The sequence below is a fragment of the Brachyhypopomus gauderio genome, chromosome 7 (genome assembly GCF_052324685.1).
Source record: "Brachyhypopomus gauderio isolate BG-103 chromosome 7, BGAUD_0.2, whole genome shotgun sequence".
NCBI lineage: Eukaryota > Metazoa > Chordata > Actinopteri > Gymnotiformes > Hypopomidae > Brachyhypopomus > Brachyhypopomus gauderio.
In genome coordinates this window covers 28,590,169-28,596,129 of record NC_135217.1, presented here as the reverse complement: position 1 = coordinate 28,596,129, position 5,961 = coordinate 28,590,169, and the positions used below count along the sequence as shown (strand labels likewise).

Sequence of the window (5,961 nt, the reverse complement as noted above, 5' to 3'; positions counted from 1 at the left end):
AATGTGCCATATTTTGTCAATTGTGATTTATACACCCCAATCAAAATTTGTCCTCCGCTTTTAACCCATCTGTGCAGTTAGAACACACACACACACACACACACACACACACACACACACACACACACACACACACACACACACACACACTAGTGATTACTAGGGGGCTGTGGATCACATGTGCCCAGAGCGGTGGGCAGCCCTAGCTGGTGCCCGGGGAGCAGTTGGGGTTAGGTGCCTTGCTCAAGGGCACCTCAGTCATGGCCTCAGGTCTGAGAATTGAACCCACGACCCTCCGGTCACAAGACCAGTTCCCTACCACCAGGCCATGACTGACCTGGACAAGTGATGGACAACCTGCTCCACATCTTAACATGGCAGAAGAAGATACAGTACAAATGTGTGATTAAACTATACAGCCAGTGTTTTTATGTGTCACTGACTCTCCCTTCTCAAAATAAAACCTGTATTTTGGGCATGGTCTGGGGGTGATTCACAGAGGTGTCAACTGGCCATAACGGCTCCTCCAGGTTATGTATTCCATTTTAGGCAATATTTGATACACCCTTGCCAAATCCATGTAGATCAGGTATCACCAAATGGCGGACCGCGGTCCGGATCCGGACCTGAACACCGTCCTGTCCGGACCCAATCACATTCCTGATTAACTGGATACGGACCCAAATGCCAAAAAAATTTTAACGGGAGACTATATTTTAAACCGGAGAATTTATTTTCAGACGAGTGTAACGTTCACCACCCATTTGAGTGTTACGTTCACCCCCCCCCCCCCCCCCCCCCCCCCCGCTCAACGACTTTCGTTCGCCACCGCGGACCCGGACCTAAGGTCTGAGCTATCTGCCAAAAATGGACCGCGGAAAGATTTAATTGATTACCCCTGATGTAGATGTTTTGTTCAAGTAACCATTCATTATTGTAATTCAAAAACATTAGATAATCCCTCATTGATTGTGTCCATGAATCACTGATAACACCTTTAAAGTATGTGGAACGGCAGAGTAAGGGTTAATAACCCAGTTTGCAAAAGAGGTTACTGAAAGTATAGATAAAAAGATATAGATTATGTACAGTTGAAATCGTATTGTGAGTTTGCAGGGGTATATTTAATTTAAGCACATGTGCATATGGTTTCATTTTTGTGTGCATAAAGCTTAGAAAGGAAATAAATACAATGCATTTTAAAAGGTATTGTAACGACTGAGAGCTAAGAGGACACAAATACTGAGGATAGCAGGGTTTAATAGCTGGAGTGTTAACATAGAGGATACGAGGGTAACGAGGCATACTAATTAAAATACAACTATCACAAATCAAGAACTAACAACCAGACAGGATAACTCAGATAACAAAAGACAGAGGATAAAACAAACACAAGAACTCAGAACAAGGTAGATAAACACAGAACCAGGATTACCACCAGAGTGACTTCCAAAGAGGGACTGAAACACAGGGAGTACAAGTACCAAACACATCAAGACAAACTAGAAACACCTGAGCTGAAAGCAAGGAAGGAGGGACAGACAAGACAAGGTGAACAACAGAAGACCTGGGCTGTGTTCGAAATAGACTACTACATACTGGATACTGCATACTGGACTCAGTATATACTGGATACTGCATACTAGTCCTCGTAGTAGTATGCAGTACAGTTTCCAGTATGCGACAAAAGCAAAGCACACTACGGGGTCACGTGAACGTAGCGTTGCATGATGGGATGCAGTACACCACGAAGATAGCTCTGTTCGCGTACTGGAATATTTTGCGGAAGTAGTAGGTCATCCGGGTATGTTTCGCGTACTGGAAATTTTCATTTTGGTCACATACTGCATACGGCATACTCAGGGACGGACTGGCCATCGGGCATACCGGGCATTTTCCCGGTGGGCCGACGTGCTATTTGGGCCGACAGTCCTGACACTTTTTTATCTATTTATATATTGGTCTGACCGGCCCATAAAACAAGTAGATCAGTGGGCCGATTCAGATGGAGGCTGGCTGATTGACACTTGTCTGGCGAATCACATTAACACACCTTTCGCGATGCTCCTGCTGCCTGCATAATGCATTTGGCAAAAAAAAGTCAGCGCGAGAGTTTACCGGTCCTTAAACACGCTGGTATGCAGCCCATTGGTTATTTTCTTTACTGACACAGAGCTGTACCAATCATATCATCAAACACCCCCTCCTCCATGCGCCGGTGCGTAGTGCAATCTAACGTTGATTAACATAACGTATGTGAGTATCTGAGATGGAGAAAAAGCGCAAAGGAGGTGCAGAGAAACTACGACAAAAAAGAAGCTTGAACTTCAAGTAAACGCTGCCAAATGTATAAAAATTACTCAAATGTTTGCCACAGCAGGGCCTTCATCAGCTCCCGTGGCTGATGACAGTGGTGACGGTGGCCAGTGAACAGAAACATGTACTGAACGTGCGGTAAGCCTGACTCCTTTCAGAGCAGCTATAAAATGAGTAGGGTTAAGCAACCAAACCCTTTGCCAAATCTGATAAATTGATAAAACATCAATAAAATCATTTTGGCTAATGTTCTATGGCCGAGTTAGTTTGTATTGTAAATGCAAAAGGTAAAATAAGTGAATAACGTCCTTACCTCTATTATAACACTTTGTGTACACTGACTGAATGAGAAAATAAGCCTATTTTAGTACTTTTATGTCTTCCATTCTGAACTAAATAGTCTTAAATGTGAGAACACTTTTAAAACCTCCATTCACCAACAAAAACAGTACTAAGTCACTCAGCAGGCAGCATTCTATTTTCATTATTATACTATTAATATTTGTGGGGTGAGTAGTAGGCTAGGCTAAGGCTATGCTTGGTAGGAAGGGGAAATGTTTGGTAGCTTTTATGGAGGTGTTTAGGGAAAATGTACAGAAATTAAAGGAAATTACACTTTTTAAAATGGTAATTTTGTTTATTGCCTGTGCCATATGCCAATGCTGCTGTGTGCCTCTTCACAAATCTTCATAAATCCAGTATTTCTAGGTGTATTTTTAAAGCCACCATTCAATTAAACTGAGTTACTGGGCAGTTTTCTGATTTTGTTATTAGGCCATTGATTGTTTAACTTGTAAGCCTAGGTTTAGCTACTTTTTCTCCTGGATGTGTTTGGGGCCATTTAGCCTAGCTGGCTAAAGAAAATGTAGGCTCTAATTAAAGAAAATCTTATTTTTTACAATGACAATTTTTTTTGCCAGTATTATGCCAATGCAGCTGTGTGTCTGTTTTTCAGATAAAACAACAATAATTAATTCCTTATGTTGAGATAAAAAAAAAACATACATTCATTCTTTTGACTGGGTAAGTTCACAATTTATTGAGTACTACTCTTGGAAGAGTTAGCATCTGATCCTTTATTTTTCATCTCTGTTCTTTCTTTCTCTTGTCTTCCTCCCTGAAACACATAGGCACACCCAGTTGGATGAATGCTGCATTCATTACTGTGATGGAGTGGTTCAATATGCATTTTCATACTGTTAATAAACAAAACTTTTTGAAAGTATTTAATGATTTAAAAATTATTTTATTTCACTCTCACTAATTCCTGTAAACTCATGGCATGGCTTAGGGTACATGGTTTTGAAGAGTGTAAACTGTTGGTATACACATTCAAAAAACTGAAAAGTATGAAAAGCGTTATCGAGTGTGAGTGGGCCGGTCTGGTCCAAAAATGCCAGGGCCGATTTTTTGTCCCAGTCCGCCCCTGGGCATACTGATTTGGGGCTCAATCAGTACGCCAGTAGTATGTAGTAGCAGGGTTGCCAACTTTTGACGTTCGCTTGGAGTGAGATTTTAACCTGAAGCCGGTGGCGAGTGTATTTTGTTGAGCGGGGGGGGGGGGGGGGGGGGGGGGCGAACACAGATTCACAGATGGACACAGATTCAGTGTTATATCGGCGGGGGATGGCGCCAGAGCTAGCGAACTAGTGACGTATTGAATCATATATGTGGATCTGAGGTAAATAAACTGGATATTAGATATTGGAAGTGTGGCGTGAGAGCGTGTGAAAACGGTCAAATGCGTGTGTCTCACGCTCAATGCGTGAGAGTTGGCAACCCTGTAGTAGGCTATTTCAAACACAGCCATGGACTGGACTTACTGGGGAACGGATCTAAACAAGGTCACACAGAAGACACGGACTGGACTGACAGCAGGAGAGAACACCGACAGGGGTGTGACAGACAGAGGGAAAGCATAGAAACAGGGCGGGATAAACAGACGAGGAGAACACAGGCACATTGAACAGTACCGGAGTGACAGCTAGAGAGGGGGACGTAGCCCTATGTGACATGTATATTAACCATGCATATTTGCACAGGTTAACATTTAATCAAGTGTAGCCAGCATAGCCAAGGCGACGCTTTCTTTGTTTTGGTGCGCACATGAAGGATGACGTCCTAGAGTAGAGTAGCACCTGCATTGGGTGAGCCATTTACAGGTAGGCATATATAGGGACACCTGTGGGGTCCTAGAGGATAGCGTGGTGGCTAAAGCGCATGCAGGTGGCGGCGTCTAGAAGAAGCGTGTCTGTAACAGCGAGTCCGAAGGTAGGATTAAGTTGCATATTATACTTTTGCACAAGATGACTGATGGAGCAACTAAACATGGTTTGGTTTTAATTAGTGTGGGGACGCGAGGATAGGCGTGTTCAGGTGGAGTGGCCGCAGGTCATTAAGGTAGCAACAGCCGGTGTGTGTACAGAGTACGAGGTATGCGAGTTTGGTAATCATGCTCGAGCTTTAGTCGCACCCTTTCAGACATACGGAGTAAAGCTCCTTTGTTTATTTTAGTCTGTTGGTGACACGCCACATCCATTCTGTCTTCTACTGACTTACGAATGATCGGTTACCAGGTACAATTAGCCACCGTGCATTCTCTAAAGCTTTATAAACACCTGAAAATGTTTTAGTATGCCTAAACCAGAGGTTTCATATGGTTTTTTTAATTACACTCTGTATATCCAGTGTTCTGTGACAAGCTGCTATCCTGTCCATGAGTGAAGTTGGTCAACCCTGATGAATGTGGTATGTTTCGTCTTTTTAAATCATATTCGTAATGTTGAACGTAGTCAATGTTTTATTGACTGAATGTAATGTTTCTTTCTGTTTTGTGTATATGAAGGGCCACAGCTTCAGTGGGTGTCAGTTGCTGTTTTCTACCGTTTTGTTTTATTTTGTGTTCTTTTATCTAAAAGATCCTACCATAGCAAATCATAAAGTGGTCTTTTAATGATATGCTGCTCAGGGGTATTTAAGTGACCCGTTGTTTTAAAAACCCTTACTCTTGTGTGACTACCTGTGTGTCTAGTTATTGGTCGATGTACCTTTTTTTTAACTTGAGTCTCTTGAGTATTCTGATCCAGTACTATTTAGATGTGGCTATGTTGAGACTGAGATAGAGGCAGCCATATCGGGTGCTGTGTTCACTTTAGAGTGTGATTTGGAAACATTTGCAGTGTGTGGCTGAATTTTAGAGATTATTCACGAGTGGTATTGTCAATTGGCTGTCTTTACTCAGTCTCCAAACCACAAACAGGTAGTGTCAACACCTCTTAGATTGTTTCTTGTTTTATTTAATTTAAACTGACAGTCTATTGTCTTCAATAAAGACTGTATTTTTGCATCACCAACGTTTGTCTACCTTCTTTAGAGTTCCCCTTACTCTAAGTAAAAAAGCACTAATTAAGGGGTGGTGTAGTTTGGCACTTACTAACTAGGGGGGCGCTACATAAGTGTAAAATCTTTTTGTCTTATACTGTATGTGTATGGTGTATAGTGGAAAGATATTTGGTATAGGCTCTCTTGGCTTTGTGTGGTATATATGTGCACTGTATGAATATTGGTGCATTTAAGCTATTTTTTACTACTTGCCAATTAAACACGAGCATATGATCAAATGGTTTATAATACACTGCTTTTTGT

At 42.0% G+C, this 5,961-nt stretch overlaps 1 long non-coding RNA gene across 2 annotated transcripts; it reads left to right on the top strand.

Moving 5' to 3' along the window:
• Positions 1-4,379: 4,379 nt before the first annotated feature.
• On the top strand, positions 4,380-5,662 carry LOC143518277 (uncharacterized). 2 transcript variants are annotated; one of them, XR_013132135.1, is made up of 5 exons: positions 4,380-4,587; positions 4,664-4,749; positions 4,831-4,892; positions 5,005-5,064; positions 5,162-5,662. It is a non-coding gene; the product is annotated as an uncharacterized LOC143518277 (long non-coding RNA). The 2 variants fall into 2 exon arrangements; XR_013132134.1 differs by having other exon boundaries at positions 4,664-4,892.
• Positions 5,663-5,961: the final 299 nt, after the last annotated feature.